General features: G+C 37.6%; 1 pseudogene; it reads right to left on the bottom strand.

Moving 5' to 3' along the window:
- The window catches only part of LOC126080120 (pseudouridylate synthase PUS7L-like), a 55357-nt pseudogene extending 38176 nt beyond the window's left edge, over nucleotides 1-17181 (bottom strand).
- Nucleotides 17182-17641: the final 460 nt, after the last annotated feature.

Raw genomic sequence — 17641 nt, 5'->3', positions numbered from 1 at the left:
TGAAAGAGGAACCCTTCTTCCCTGGAAATGTTAAACTTCAAAACCATTCTATAAGTAAATGGGTATATAAAGCAAATGATTCAGTTACAATGAGCATATTGTAGTGCATTTCAACATTATTCAGCAATAATATACTATTAAAAAAAGAAAAGAAAAACTTAGCCATCCAATGAATTCTGACTCATAGTGGTCCCATCGGGGAGAGTAGAACTGCTCCTTGGAGTTTCCAAGGAGCAGCTGGTTGATTTAAGCTGCTGACCTTCTTTCTGGTAAACAGCTGTAACTCTTAGCCACTGTACCACTTTTTTGTCTAGGCACTAATAAATAAAAATGCTGAGATAATAAATACATACACCAAGGTATTGTGAAAAAGAGAACACAGAAATCATTCCTAAAACAAGAGTCTAAAAAATGCAGGGAAAGCCACATTAATTCCTTTAAATGTAATGTTAGTTGCTATACTATCACTGAAAGAGCTGGAAGAGTTTCATTGTTATAAATGTGATCATGACAATAAATTAAAAAATAAATAAATAAGTATTCTATGGGGCAGTTCTACTCTGCCTTATAGGGTCGCCATGAGTTGGAATCGACTCGACGGCACTGGGTTTGGTTTGGTTTTTGGTTAATATTTTATATCTCACATTTGGAAAGTCTCATTTGTAAATGAAGCATAAAGGCTTAGTATTAAAATATGTATATATTTACCTTATGTCATGTAAGGAGTCCCTGGGTCATGCTAATAGTTTGTGCTAGGCTAGTATCCAAAAAAGAGGTTGGCAATTCTAACCTACCCAGCAGCTGCACTGTGGGAAAAAAGGCTTGGTGATCTACTTCCCCAAAGATTACAGCCAAGAAATCCTATGGAGCTCAGAACTCAGCTTTATTCTCTAACACATGAGGTAACCATGAGTCTGAATCAACCTGATGGCAATGGGTTTGGTTTTTGGTTTACCAGGGGAGAGAAATAAACTAGCAGGTGTGATTTTACAGGACGCATGAAGAATTAGTATCTATGAAAATAGTTAAGATTGGGTGACTACTACTGTCATTTATATACTACAGAAAGATAATGAGCAGCCCAGGGTGAGTAACAGACAATTAAGAGCAAGGTGTGAGATCCAGAGGTCCTCTTTGGTAAACTCTCATTATCTACTGTAGGAGGAAGGGAAACATTGAAGAAGGAGCACAAGACTTAATTGTCAGAGCCCCAGGCAGGACTTCAAGGACAGTTAAGTCATGAACTAGGATAAAGGATAGATCTATTCTGACAAGGTCAGGACCCAGGTTGTGAAAACCGAAATCCACAGGCTGGAGACATCTGGGCGGATGCCTCTGAATATTTTTACTTCCCTGAACTGTCTGAACCTTCTGAACTGGAACACATGGCTCATCCCTCCCTAGTAAGTGGAAGCAACTACCTCCCCCATGATGGAAGGAAGTGCAGACTCCTCTCTCCACATGCAACATCTGCTGTCCTTTTTGCCCTCCTGTTTAATAAACCTATAACCAAGGGAAAGCCACAGCATAAGCCAGGCTGACTTATACGGGGCATGATGAGTGAGGAAAAAGAATAATACTCCAAAGAAGCTGAAAAACCTAACCAGCATGTATAACTTTCTATTTTCCACCAATACCCCACAATATTGACTGCCATACCTGTACAAACACATTCGCATTATCAGACAATTTAGAATGCTGAGATAAAAACAAATGGCTCTATAGTCTCAACATCTAAGTTGCTTATCACAATCACACTAGTTTATTTCTCACTCATGCTACACATCTACCAAGTGAGAGACGCCACTCTGCTTCATGAATTCTTTCCTGTGGAACTCAGACTTGGTTCTGTTTACAGAGAACATGGAGGGAGGATGAAGCAGTTCTTAAGGCTTCTTGGAAGCAACACACATCACTTTTGTTCACATTTCTTTGGTCTCATGGCCAAGTCTGCTATCCACCCTTTACCCATTGCGTTTGAGTCAATTGCGACCCATTGAGACCATATAGGACAGAGTAGAACCTGGGTTTCCAAAGCTGGAATCTTTACCAAAGCAGACTGCCACATGTTTCTCCTGTGGAGAACTGGTAGGTTCGAACCTCTGTCCTTTCGGTTAACAACCGAGTGCTTAACCACTGTGCCACCAGGGCTTCTCTTCGCATACACAGAACAGGTAAGTATTTTAGATGGGGCATGGAATATTTTGAACAGCAATACACTCTGCCACATCTACTTCTTTGTTCATGGTTGAATGGTATTCTATAGTACATATTTGCTTTAAATTGTTTACCAATTTTCACATTGATGGATATCTTTGTGGTCTATAATGTTTCACCATTATAAACAATGTTGGAATGAATGCATATCAACACATGTTCACACTTGTTCACATATTAATTTTTAGATTAGGTTTAACAAATACAACAAATATAGAATTATTGTTTCAGATCTGAAAATCTGATCAATCTGTTTATATCCCAGCTGCTTTCTTACATTGCCTCTTTCCTGTTTTTGTAAATTGCCTCACCCTTCAAAAAGGCCCCTGAGAGAATCTGTTCTAAAACATTCATTGTTGCGATGGTAAGCTAGAGTTCAGAGCCACGTTTACTTTTGGTTATTAAAAATTAAACATTTTCCTGTCAAGTAAGGGCTGCTCTGCCATGGGGAGAGGAAGAAGTGCTGTCATGTTCTGTCTGACACTGCTTTGTGTCTTTATGTCTTTTCTCCTTACAGACCCAATTTACGTAAGGCATCAATTCTTTATAAAATTGGCGACTACACTGGTTCTAATAGTCAAGTTCTAATCAACACTAGGGTATCTTCTATTTCCCCGTGTCCATCTCTGGTCCTGGAACACAGCTGATGTTCTCCTGCTCAAATAGAATGATGCCGTCTATTTCAACTCATGGAAAAATAAATAAATAAATACAAATTTAGGTAACATTTTCTCAATACAGAAAATAGTTACATTTCTAGAAAGTTTATGTTAAGAAATCTTTGTATTTTAGTATGAATATTGTAAAAACTGTAACCCCAAAATATTATTTCTCTGCTTTCTTAATCTCCTTTAGTTCACCCTTAGTAGAGCAAGTAGTTTTGAAAACATTCCTTTGTTCGTGCTTTCTGGCAACTACTCTAAAAATACTGCTATCAGCTAAGAGGATAGGAGACATTTATCAGGGACAATCACTATGCCTATTTTCTTATTCTTTTAAAAATAAAGACCAGATAGCTATTTTTAGGATTTAGCAGTAGTTAGGGTAGATCTATTGTGCACATAGAGACCAGTTAAATTTGGCAATTTCCTTACCTTTCTTTCTGCTACCCAAAATATTCCTTCTGTGCCTCTCTACAATCTTTTATTCTTCTGACAGTTCTACTAGAGAAATAACTTGAGAGAAAAAGCTTCCACTTACCCCAATTTTTTCTACTGGATTGTGTGGGTCCTTTTTATTTCATTTTATCATTTCTTTTTGATTCCTCGACACTTAATCCTTAGACAATATGCTAAGATGCAAAATTAGAACAGAAGCTATTTTGGGACTTAAAAAGTAATCTGTGAGTCACTCAGAGCACAATAAACCAATGGAGTTCTAACAGGATAAAGAAAATTAGCTGGAGAACAGAGAAAAAATCCAGAGTCTAGGGAAACATACTGAATTCCAGATAAGGAAGCACAGTAATCCAGCTTTTACAGAGCACCTATTTTGTACCAATTGCTGTCCTATATAATGAGGACACTTAATCAAACTGCGCATATCCAGACCTCTCAAAAAACAAAACTCTGAAAATGTTATTTAATTTTTAAAGTGCAGAAATTATGTATAATTTATATGTATATATAAAGAAATCTTTCTATATAAAGAAACATATATATATGTACTTTAATCACTGTGCAGCCCTCCAAGATAGGTTGTCTGCATTTGATACACCAGGAGACCAAGATTCAGGAAATTTTTTACCCCAGGTCAAACACCTGGCAAAAGGAAATATCAGGCTGTCTGCGTTGCACCCTACTGCCTGTTCTAAGTCAGTTTGCAAGTATCTCGAAGGGTACAGAAGAAGTAGCATGGGACACAGATCTAGTATAGTGCACAGGAAGCCTAGCCTCCTTATTCCCCTCAAGTACAGTGCACAGCCAGGACATTTTCATGCAAGAAACTTACCTTTCAAAAATTAGAGCTTTGCAATGTACACTTGACAAATAAAAAATATGAACAGAAAATTATATATATTGGGAAACTCAGTTTCAGACATAATTAAAAGAGAACAAACTTGGAAATCAGAAACGTCTGTGGTTAAATACCAGCTCAGCCCGTCATTAGCCAAACAATCTTGAGGAATTCACTTATCCCCGCTGACCTTCAGTTTCCACATATATAAAACGGTGAGGCAATCAGTATGCCACGGGATTGTCTTGAAAACTGTAAGACAGTGTATGTAAATCCCTAAGTGTAACATTAGTTACAGTCCAAGTAATTACTCATGTAATAACTTCCTCTAAGGAGCCCACATTTCAGCTTGACAGCTCAGTACATGCTTTCCTTTTCGGCTTGAAATATATTCTTTCTTTTTCATCCTAAGCTTCCTTAGTGTTTTAAGATGAAGACTTAAGTTTTTCTTACTCCCGATATTTTTTATCTTTGGGGAAAAAAAAAAAAAAATCAAAGCAGGAACAGATAACCGAAACCAAACCCAGTGCCATCGAGTCGATTCCGACTCATAGCAACCCTATAGGACAGAGTAGAACTGCCCCATACAGTTTCCAAGGAGCACCTGGCCGGTTCGAACTGCCAACCCTGTGGTTAGCAGCTGTAGCACATAACAACTGCACCACCAGGGTTTCAGGAACAGATAGAGGTTTGGAATCTGAGGTCCTTTCAAGCTTTGTTGTTACTTATTCACTCATCTGTTAAACATTTAACAAGTATCTCCTATTTGAACTTGTACTATGCAATCCCAAACATTGTATTCGATGTGCACAGAAGAAATTGAATAAACGTAAGCTCTGAAATTCAGGAGATTATTGTCTAGTCGGGCAAGGGAATTACAATATAGGATCCTAATTATTTGACTTAGCAGTGAATCAGGTACTCTGAAAGAATGGAGGCACTCATCCAAACAAGCACGCCAAGGGGAACCATGTAGAGGATAGGATATATCTGTATTACGAAACACCTTGACACATGTGATAAGGGAAGGAAGAAGAAGAAAACTGAGGCACAGAAGGGTTAATATCTATAGATAGGTATTATGGGTTAACTTGTGTCCCCCCAAAATTATGTACTGTAAGTCTCCATCCTTATGCCTGTGGATGTAATCCCATTTGGGAATGCGGATTTTTTGTTTGTTTGTTATGTTGAAAAGGCCATGTTAGTGTAAGCCATTCACTTTCTGAGATATAAAAGAACAGATCAGTCACAGACCAAAGCAAGGACAAACAGGGAGAGATTGATGCCATGTGGCAATTACCAAGGAACCAAGGGACAAAAGCTGAAAAGAGACAGGGACCTTCTCCTGGAGACTACAGAGAGAGAAAGCCTTGCCCTAAATCCAGTGCCCTGAATTCATTCTTCTAGCCTCCTAACTGTGAGAAAATAAATTTCTGCTTGCTAAACCTACCCACTTGTGGTAATTCTATTGTAGCAGCACTAAGAAACTTAGAATTTGATATCAAGAAATGGGCGTACTGCTATAACAGATACCTAACATGTGGAAGTGGTTTTGCCATTGGATAATGGGTAAAATCTGGAGCAATTTCTATGTGCTTAACAGTAAGAACCTAGATTGCCTTGAAGAGACTTTTGGTAGACTCATGGATGTCCATGGCAATTCTGATGAGGGCCCAGAAGGAAGTGAGGAGATCTATAGAGAAACTCTCTATCATCTTAGAGAACACATATGGCACTATTAAAGGAATGTTATTAGAAATATGGATGTTAAATGTGCTTCTGGTGATGCTTTAAAAGGAAATGATAAACGTGATTGGACAGTGAAGGAAGGGTGATGCTTTTTATGCAGTGGCAAAGAACTTGTCTGAATGATGTTGAAATGTGGAACATAGAATTTGTAAGTGATGAACTTGGATATTTGACTGAGGAGGTTTCTAAGCTAACTCGATGACAAATAACAATGACAAACCACCTCATTTCAATCACAGAAACTTTCATTTGTCTGTTTTATAGATCTGAATTCTGAGACAGATATTCTATCAACAGCATGATTTCAAGTTGGTGATATTTAGACAAAGTCTTTATGGAACATCCATGTGTTATTTCAGTATATTCACTTCCAAAAAATTCTATAATTAATTATCTACACATATAAGTTCAGTTTTGTCAAAAATAAATAAAAATGTACCAGCAGACTTACCAAGGACCATTTGCCTCAGCCCTGTCTTTTGGGTGGTAAGTTGTTTCAGTGAAAAATCAAACAGAGATGCAGTATACAAGAAGCTCATTACCAACCTATACAAGATTCTTGTACTGGAAGAGAGAGAATGAAATAGCATCCCTTGAAAGTTTTATCATGTAACTGTAACATGTATAATGAGAGGGAGAAACAGGATTATGTTGTTTTGGGTAGATAATTGTTTTAAACAGGTTACACAGGGAGGATGATGGGGGTCTGTCTTTTTTTTTTTTTTTGGCAAGTTGGAGGGTCCTCTCCAGCTCAAAGGCAATCAAGAGGTTACTCAAATCCCAAGAAAATGGATTATACTTTCTCTCTAACATTAGTGTATATTTATAAACACAAAGGTATGAAACATAAAGGCAACCAAATAGGGAGCAGACAGATAAAGAAATTTCAAAAGCATTAAGATGGAAAGGGAAGCCATTCTTAGATTAATAAGCAAACAATTTGCAAAGAGGTCCACATTTGTGCCCATTCCTAAGAAAGGTGATCCAACAGAATGTGGAAATTCTGTTATGTGGAAAATCATTAATATCATACAAGTAAAATTTTTCTGAAGATCATTCAAAAGCAGTTGTAGCAGTACATTCACAGGGAACTTCCAGAAGTCAAGCCAGGCTCAGAACAGAACTTGGAACAAGGGATGTCATTGCTGATGTCAGATGGATTTTGCCTGAAAGCAAAGAATACCAGAAAGATGTTTACTTGTGTCAGTTTTATTGACTATGTAAAGGCATTTGACAGTGTGGGTCATAAGAAATTATGGACAACATTACAAAGAATGGGAATTCCAGAAAGCTTAATTGTGCTCATGAGGAAACTGTACATAGAACAAGAAGCAATCCTTTGAACAGAACAAGGGGATACTGCGTGTTTTTAAGTCAGGAAAGGTGTGTGTCAGGGTTGTACCCTTTCACCTTACCTATTCAGTTTGTATGTTAAGCAAATAATCTGAGAAGCTGGACTATATGAAGGAGAATGAGGTATCAGGATTGGGGGAAGACTCACTGACAACCAGTGATATGCAGATGACACAAACTTGATTGCTGAAAGTGAAGAGGACTTGAAGCATCTAGTGATGAAGATCAAGGATCACAGCCCTCAGTATGGATTACACCTCAACATAAAGAGAAAACAAAAGTCCTCACAACTGGACCGATAACCAACATCTGGATAAAGGAAGAAAAGATTTCATTTTACTTGGATCCACAATCAACGTCCATGGAAGCAACAGTCAAGAAATGAGACAATGTATTTATTGCATTGGGGAAATCTGGGGCAAAAGGCCTCTTTAAAGTGTTGAAAAGCTAGGATATTATTTTGAGGATTAAGTCTGCTCCTGACCCAACGCATGATATTTTAAATTGCCTCATTTGCATGGGAAAGCTGGACAATGAGTAAAGAAGACCATAGAAGAATTGATGCCTTTGAATTATGGTGTTGGTGAAGAAAATTGAATATCCCATCGACTTAGCAGAAGAACAAACAAATATGTCTTGGAAGAAGTGCATCCAGAATGCTCCTTAGAAGCAAGGATGGCAAGACTTCATCTCAAGTACTTTGGACATGTTATCAGGAAGGACCAGTCCCTGGAGAAGGACATTATGCTTGGTAATGTGTAGGACAGTCGAAAAAGGGGAAGGCCAATGAGATGGATTGATACATTGGCTGCAACAATGGGCTAAAGCATAACAAAGATTGTGAGGATGGCTCAGGGCTGGGCAGTGTTTTGCTCTGTTTTACATAGGGTCATTATGATTCAGAACTCGAGGACACCTAACAACAACAGTTTGCAAAGCCTATCAGAGATAAAACTTCTTGAGCATGATAATTACATTTTGTTAATGTAGGAGAAAGGAATTTTTAGGAGACAGAGTCTAGAGTACCTGCTTTGCGGTGCTTGGTACCTGCAACTTATACCCAAATAGTTCAGCAAAAGAGAAAAAAAAAAATACAAGATATAAATTGTTAATATTGATGAACTTAGGTGAAGTGTTCATTGTAATGTTCTTTAACATTTCACTGTGTTTTAAATGTGTCAAAATAAGAAATTGGGAGCAAAATATAAGAATATTCCCCTTCAACACAAACTATAGGAATGGCTTTCGGACTTCTCAGTTCTTGACCAGTTCCTGATATTCCTTTGTTTGTCATTCATAAAGTGAGAGACAACATTTCTATGCAGTAGTTCTGCAACCTGGCATACATTAGAATTGCCAGTAAAATCCGTTTAAATTCTCTAGTCCTGGGCTCCCACATCCTGAGGTTCTGATGCATTAGTGTCAGATCAGGGTTTAGTAGGGCACTTGGGAGAGGGTCAGGAAAGAGCTGCATTTGTAGTATGCAGCTGAGTATATATGCAGTATCCTCAGTCAGATTTCAAAGCTATTGATTTAAACTTTGAATACCTGGTGTTGCTCAAACCTGGCTGATGTGATCATAAACTCACCTGAGAAAGTTTTTTTCAAAACTATCAATTTTTCAGCAAAGACCTAGTCACTGAGACTCTCTGGAATGAGGCCCAGGGTTTGTATCTTCAAAATTCCAAAGAAACAACCAACCAGGCAAACAAAGTCAATCTCCATGGAGTTCTGATTTGGGACTCAATGATAGGTGAAAATACTTGTGTGCCCGTGAACATTCCTGGTAGCTCGCTGTCAAACAAAGAGTGCTATATTTTTCAGAACAGTTATATATCTCAAAGGGTAACATTAAAATGCATTTTCAGTCCAAAGTCAACTTTCATCTAGAAAAATTAGTGTGAATAGTTGCTTTAGGCAGTAACTTCAACTTCTCTTTCATAGCTACTGTATTTATCATTGCTGTGATTACTATGATAACATTCCTCTAAAGCTTTGAAAATGGAACAAACAAATATGAGGGACTTTACACTGGCAAGGTACATATAAATGGAGCAGATATTGTAATAAAAGAGAAAATTAGTTTTTTTCTTTCTAAAATAGTTGAAGAAAAAGAAAAAAAAACTTTTTCTAGGACCGCAGCTTCTAACTAGATAAGTATGCCACTTTTCAAAGTGAGAGTTCCATTAAGTTATACCAAACACTGACTCATAATTCATTTCCTTGAATTATGTCCTATATTCCATCTGTACCAGAACTTTCTGAGTATTTGTTAGAAGTGACGATCACTGCCTGGCAATGAGGTATGTATGAGAGGGAATATTGTTGTTGTTGCATGCTATCGAGTTGATTTTCTACTCAAAGTGACCCCGTGTGACACAGTAGAACTACCCATAGGTTTTCTAGGCTGTAATCTTTACAACAGCAGGCGGCCAGTTCTTTCTTCAGCCAAGTGGCTGGGTGGGTTTGAACTTCCAACCTTTTGGTTACCAGCCGAGTGCTTAACCATTACAGCACCTGGGCTCCTTCATGTGGAGGAATAATGTGCTAAATGACAGGGGTGGGAATTCACAGGGCTAATGGGAAGAACAGCAAATCCCTACCCTGTAAAGGGTGGGAGTAGCAGAAGATAGGACTAGATATTTAAATTGAGTCCAATCATATGGGATATGAATTGCCTGTATAACAAATTCTCATATTAATATGGAGGAGGGTAGATAAAAGGTTTTGAATGTTTTCAATCCAGCCACTCCTCATCACACTCTGAAGAAGAGGAGCTACACCCAGGAGAAGGATGTACTCCTGCTCTCTCTGTTCTCAAAGATGTGCATTCTAGCTACTCTCCAAAGACTAACACAGCTTTTACACCTCTTTCAACACTTTTGTTCAATTTCTCCTCTTTGCGTGTATCCCCCTTCGTCTGACCATCTGTCTGGAATCTCCTACCCACCCTCATGATCTACTTCAAAAACCACCTACTTTTTTGGTTTTCCCTGAAACTTCACCACTCTACATTTCTTCTAAACACATAATAGAAAGTTTATTCATCTCTGTCTTTGTAGGATTATATCCTTTCTTGACTTTCTTAACAACAGTTAAGAGCATGTAGCTGAAATTCCTCATTTGTAAAATGGAGTTTTTAATAGCACATTTGTCATACAAGTCTTGGGAGAATTAATTGAAATAACCTATATTAAGTGTATAAAGTGTCAGAATAGTGTGCGGTATGCAGCTTGTGTTCTGCAAATACTAGCTGTTTACTGAAACTAAATGGCACTTAGTGCCTTGAACTAAAGTCCCTGGTCCATCTATCTTGCTAACTAAACAGCAATTTTTTAAAGGAATGGTATATATCTGAGCGTGAATGGAGAAAGCACCTAGAGTAGTAATTTCTGTGCAGTTCTTAGTAAATGCTAGGTTTGATGGAAATGTTGAAGTAAAAAATATAGAACAGTGTTTTGTAATCCAGTATAAATTAGTGATATGGGGAAATGGGCATGAAAACATAAACTTTTGTTTCATATTTCAAAAACGTGCTTCGTTAGAATGGATTGGAAATTTTAATAATTCACTCTTCGTATACTGTTGTATTTGAAAAAATACATCAACTCCCAAGGAGACTTTTTCCATGAACCAATGAAATTTCTAGGTTCTAAAAGTGCATGCTTTATCTTTTGATGTATTTTCTTCTGAGCCTTTATATTTTCATGGTAGCATTGAATCTGATATCTACTCTGATAAGAGGACTTAACATATAAATTGAAGGCCCAAGAAATTTAACAAATGAATGAGAATATTTATTTTCACAAACTGGCACTAATTTAATATAAATTCTGCTGAATGCCTGGGCCAAGGGGAATTTAAGTTGCTATCACATAAAGTGTATAGTTAAATTTAACTCCACTAGCAAAAATATTTCTTTAAATACATTTGGGTTTAAATAAGAGAAAGTACATTGAAAGTATGTGTATTAGCGAATCTTTATCCTGACGTTTTATGTTGCTAGAGGCACAACACATAACTGAAGAACATCAAACATGTGTATTGCAAGAGCTACAGATAATTTCAAGTGGATATGGATTTCAGTAGTCATATACTCATCAGCTTTGATAAGCCCCATCTATATGCAACCTTCCTCCCTCCCTCCCTCCCTCCCTCCCTCCTTTCCTTCCTTCCTTCCTTCCTTCCTTCCTTCCTTCCTTCCTTCCTTCCTTCCTTCCTCCCTCCCTCCCTCCCTCCCTCCCTCCCTCCCTCCCTCCTCCCTCCCTTCTTCCCTCCCTCCCTTCCTTCCTTCCCTTCTTTCCTTCTTCCCTTCCTCCCCCACTTTCCTTCCTTTATTTTCTTGACTTCAATCACACCAACCTAAATGGTTCTCTGAAAACAGCTATACCATAGAGGGTGGCATTGATTTAGTAGATGTGAGCAGTGCTCAAACTATACTACGTTTGTTACATCTTTAGGCACAGCTTTTGCTAGATATATTGTGATTGTTCTTCTACCCCCTTTATAATATTCACAGGTGTAATCACAAGGATGAGAATTATAGTCACTATATATTTAAGAATAAAATAAACATTTTTGAGTGTATATTATGTACTGTGTAATGTTTTAATCATTGTGTAATTAGTAGTCATTTCGTCCTCATGCTAACCCAAAAGGAGAGCATTATTATTATCCCCATTTTATAGATAAGGAAACTGAGACAGAGAGAGGTTATATAAATTGCCCAAATATACATGATTAGTAAGTGACAAAGCCAGAACTGGAACTCCTGAACCTGCTCACTTAACCACCAGATTGTACTAGGAATTCATTTTTTTTTTATTTCAGTTACTCTTGGACTGATAATTCAACTATATTATAAATGTTTATCTAAAGGGAAAAGCTAATTCACTCTGAACAGTTTAACCAGTGGCAATTATGGGCACCCATCATTCATTCAATATATATTTAGTGAGCACACTGGATTTGAGATTATAGACTTGAATGAGACAGACCAGGAAAACCGGTATCAGTTAGCTTAAGATGGGAGTGAGGGGAGGACAAAAACGAAGAAACAAAAAGAGACAATATTCTTTCCATGCTAGAAAGAGAGTAAAAGAAGTAATATGATAGAAAGCTCTTGGGCAGAAGTGTTGCCTTAAAGAGAGCAGTAGAAAGATATCTTCAAGAAGGTAACATTTGATTTGAGGCTTTGATTATAAAACTCTGTTTATGAGATGATGTCTAGAGAAAGAACGCTCCAGGAGAAATAGAGGCAAGTAAAGGGTTTGCTTGGTTGATGTTTACAACCAGCATTGGAGACCTTGCACTACACCCAAGTCTCAGGATCATTTTCAGAAGATTTGGTTTAATTTGGAAACCCTGGTGGTGTAGTGGTTAAGTGCTATGATTGCTAACCAAAAAAAAAGGTTGGCAGTCCACCAGGAACTCCTTGGAAACTCTATGGGGCAGTTCTACTTTGTCCCATAGGGTTGCTATGAGTTAGAATCGACTTGACAGCAATAGGCTCATTGTTTTTTTTTTTTTTTCCAGGTTAGTCGTGCTTCTTCTCCCAATGCCATGAAACAACTCCTAACAAGCATAAATGGAAGGTCACCCTCTTATAATCCCATATTAATTAGAATCCAGATATTAAAAAGCTCTGTAATTTTTTTTTGTAGTTGTATAAGGACCCCTAGTGGTGCAGTGGTTAACCACTTGGCTGCTAACCAAAAGTTAGGCAGCCCAAACCCACCAGCCACTCTGGAGGAAAAAGATGTGGCAGTCTGCTTTCAAAAGATTTACAGCCTTGGAAACTGTATGGGGCAGTACTGCCCTGTCTGAAAGTGTCACTATGAGTCAGAATTGACTCAAAGAAAGCGAGTTTTGGGTGGGTTATGAGTGTATAGATCAAACTCTCCTTGAAAACCAACTTAGATGATTCCTAAGTAATCAATAAAAAAAAAAAAAAACAATAAAGGGTATTTATTTATCTTTTTAATATTTGCTTTTTTTTTTGCTTATAAAACAATGCTTTATCTATCATATGCAGTTACATAATCTATGCATATATAAATATTTAAAATCATTTTGCATTAAAAATACTGACATCTGCACTTTTAATATCACTTTCTCTGCTCTACATTTTTTTGTATTTATCAACTTCTAACATACAATATAATTTATGTATTTTTGTCAATATTGATTATGGATTTCTTCTTTAGAACATAAACTTCACAAATGCAGAGACTGTTATATTTTGCTTATTGAAGTAGAATCCTGAGAGATGCCTGGTACATTAAAAAAAAAAAAAACAGCAAAAAAACCAAACCTATTGCCATCGAGTAGATTCCAACTCCTAGCAACCCTATAGGACAGAGTAGAACTGCCCCATAGGGTTTCCAAGTAGCGGCTGGTGGATTCGACCTGCCAAAATTTTGGTTAGCAGCTGTAGCAATTAGCCACTACCCCACCAGGTTGTCTGCCTGGCACAGTAGGTATTTGATAAATATTGAATAAATTAATGTGTTAATAAATTAATGAATTTAAAGAGGTTTAAATTTTATTTATCTACTGCAAATTTGAAATAAAATATTTTAAAAAAGATATTACGTATATAAATTTGTAAAGATTAAACTAAAGTGGAAAAAAAGTTTTTTTTTTTTTTAACTAAAGCAGGATTAATTTGGAAATGTATCTGGGTTGTTAATATCATTATTCAGACTCAGAGAAAGGTTGTTAATTCATTTCTATGACCCCAGACAAGCCCCTCAGCTCTCTGTATTTGAGGTTCTTCATCTACAAAAAAAGACTATTTGGCCAGAATCTTCTCTAAGAGCAGTGAACAAACAGATTCTTTTCCAAACCAAGGAAGTTTTCAGGGCTCCCAGTTCTTAGGCCAGATATTAAAACTGAATAAAAGGGGGAAAAATACATTAAATTATTTAATAAAATAACTTTTATAAATATTTATATTTTACAAATATTTAATAAAATATGTATGCCGTTACTGTCGTTAGCTGCCGTCAAGTCAGCTCCAACTCATAGCAACCCTATGTACGGTAGAATGAAACACTGACCAGTCCTGTGCCGTCCTCACAATCATTGTTATGCTTGAGCCTATTGTTGCAGCCACTGTGTCAATTCACCTTGTTCAGGGTCTTCCTCTTTTTCGCTGACCCTCTACTTTACCAAGCATAGTGCCCTTCTCCAGGAACTAATCCCTCCTGATAACATGTCCAAAGTATGTGAGACATAGTCTCACCATTCTTGCTTCTAAGGAGCCTTCTAGCTGCCCTTCTTCCAAGACAGATTTGTTCGTTCTTTTGACAGTTCATGGTATAGTCTGTATTCTTCGCCAACACCATAATTTGAAGGTGCCAGTTCTTCTTCAGTGTTCCTTATGTATTGTCCAGCTTTCTAATTACCACAAATTCAATTTCCTGTGATAGCTGAGGAGCCTTGAAAAGAGCACATATAAAAAGAACTATGTGTCCCGACATCAGAGACAGGTGTTTGTATCTGAAGGGAAGTCACAGAGATTGTGAAACTGCCCTAATTACCAAATTAACTCTACTAATAAAAACACAAGCTGGGATTTTGAAGGACAAGCTCTTGGAATTATGCTATTTTACACTAACGAGAATATGTGGTATGGCAAAGCATGTTTTGGCCTATTCAGAAAAGTCGATCCTCAAATACAAACAACTCAGCATTATGTGAGGCTTTATTTTTCTTTCTGCCTCTATAAAATTGAATGCTTATTACTCAAGAAGTCATTACTTTGTGAAATATTTGTGTCAGAATTGAAAATGCCATCCCCTAAAGATGATGCAGTAAGTGTTATGCAGAAAGAAAGTGTCCACGGCCAAGGTAAATTTGGTGAAAGTGACATTGGGCAACATTTTTCCTTTATTGAAAAGCTTCTCAGAGCTTTTCACACATGCATGGCAATTAATACGCAGTGTGCCTGGAAGTTCTGTGAGTAAGAAATGTCTTCTCACAGATGAGTTTGCACTGTGGAAAATGTGAGGAGAGTAAAAAGCCACAGGACTTGGAATCTGACAGATGTGGGTTGAAATTCTGTTTCTGTCCTCTACAACCTTGTGTGAAGTATTTAACTTCTCTGTGCCTTCATTTTCTTACCTATAAATAAAAGATATGAATATGTATCTTGCAGTCCTTTGTCATCATTTTTTTAATCTCACATACAGATGACTCAACAATAAAAATATTGTTAATATTCTGAATCAACTTCAAAAAGAGACTTTTTAAACTTTACTAAAAAGCTGCGCCTGGTTATGCAGCCTAAGATGAACTTATTTAATTTAACCAAATTTTTTCCTCTCTCTGCCCTTCTTGACTTTTGTCACAGTATAGGCCCAAAATCGATGGCCTCCATTTTCATCAAATCATTATCACTTCTCTGAAGAAGACTCAGAAATCCACACCTGGAACTTTATCAAGTCACAAGGACAAGTGTCATATTTCTAGCAGCCTATACTTCTTCCTGGCTGTATTGCAGAGCAAGGCTTCCCAGCTTGGGACCAAGTCCTTTTTAGGTTCTTGCCTTCCTTGACCAAGAGTGACCAGGAGAGGCTCAGAGGTTCCACACGAACAAAGGATTATTAGTGACAGGAAAAAAAAGCAAAGGCTCACGAGGGAGGGACGGAGAGGGACTTCTGCCCACACTAGCCTCCAGTCTCTGAATGGATGTTTCCCTGGAGTTTGTAAAGGGGTTTTAGGCAGGAACATGTTTTATTCATTGCTTTGGGGGAGAAAAAGTGGGACTGAGAAACAGAGGGGTTAAGAAATTAGGTGCATGCAAAGCATCTGTAATCCAAGGTGGAGTCAGTTTGGACAATGTCACATCACCACTGCACAGTCTTGGTGACCACTTGACAAGACTGTAAGGTTGTACCCATTCTCACAGCACATGCCCGGGGATCAGCTGATTCTGGTCATCTTTGGAAAACAGCTTGTAGGGAAGATATGTAGAACTTCATGTGTCAGAGTCCAGGAAGTGGATTATCTGGTAACACCACTGCCTAGGGTAAAAAAAAAAAAAGAGTCCTGAAAAACAATTTACGAGAGAGGTATGTAGGTTGCCACTCCTATGGTGGGGTCCTGAAAAACAACTTGAGAGAGATATGTAAGACTTTGTGTGTCACAGGCTGCATGTGTGGGTTGTCTTGTAACATCACCCATGGGGTAGATTTCCAGATCAATGGGCCAGTTATTCTGATCTGAAGGCTGTCCAGCCTTCTGTCCCTGTCTCAGTTGTTTAGCTAATGTCTCTAAATCATTGAAACTTTTTTATTTGTAGTATATTTCAGAAACTACTATACATTGCAGTTATCTGGAATAACATAACTTTCCTGCTATTCATTAATTTATTTAACAAATATTTAATGAACATTGTGTTCTTCTCTGAGAACTGTTGTTTATACATGCACGTGTATTTTATTCTTACCAGAGTCTTGGAAGCACATCACAAAACTAGCTCAACTTTTAAAAAGTTTATTTCTTGATTTACACACATATCCTACCAACCTGTCTACCTTCAGTTACTGATACATAAGGAAGGACTGAGAGGATAAGAAACTATGGTTTCCCATATCTTTCCTTTCTTTCTGTCTCATCAGTGTAAGCGGATGACTAATAGAGATAAGTAAAGTAAGAAAGGAAGTGATCGGTTTCCTCAGTCATTTGTGTTTCTTGGAAGTCATTGCCTCCTTTCTGCATAGGAAACAAGTCTGGTTCAGATGAAAAGTGTCAGCATCACCTCTGGGAGCTGTCAGACCTCTTTCCTTCCTGCTCACTCAATCATAAATATAACATGCTTACCTTGTACACCCTTTGAGTCTCTCTGAGCTTCCACACATATGGTGGGTCCCACACCTGGTTCATTGTCTCCTCAGACATCACTTACAAAACTCAAGACAAAGATAAAATTATTATGAGTTTATTTACAGTGAAAGTAGAGAGTTAAACTAAATATGAGCTCTTCTAAGTGTAAAGCTCTGTGCAACTAACTGTGCAGCTCCCATACCCCTAAAGTGAATCTTGCTCTCATCCTTACCTTGTATGGTCTATTCTCCTCAGTACAGTGCGAATGAATCCTTTAAAATTTAAGCAGATCATGGGATAACCTTTAATGGCCTTCCAAAATTCTAAGAATATTTTATCTGCCTTTTTTTTTTTAAAAGCACTAACACATGTAAGAATGGCTGGCTGGTGTTAAAGATTTAATATACTTAACCACTGCACTACCAGGGCTCCTAAATAAATATTTTATGGGTGACTATTTAAGAGAAGAAGCCCTGGTGGTGCAGTGGTTAAGAGCTCGGCTGCTAATCAAAAGGTTGGCAGTTTGGCAGTTCAA

Source organism: Elephas maximus, chromosome 7 (genome assembly GCF_024166365.1).
Source record: "Elephas maximus indicus isolate mEleMax1 chromosome 7, mEleMax1 primary haplotype, whole genome shotgun sequence".
NCBI lineage: Eukaryota > Metazoa > Chordata > Mammalia > Proboscidea > Elephantidae > Elephas > Elephas maximus.
This window is presented reverse-complemented; position numbering and strand designations above follow the sequence as displayed.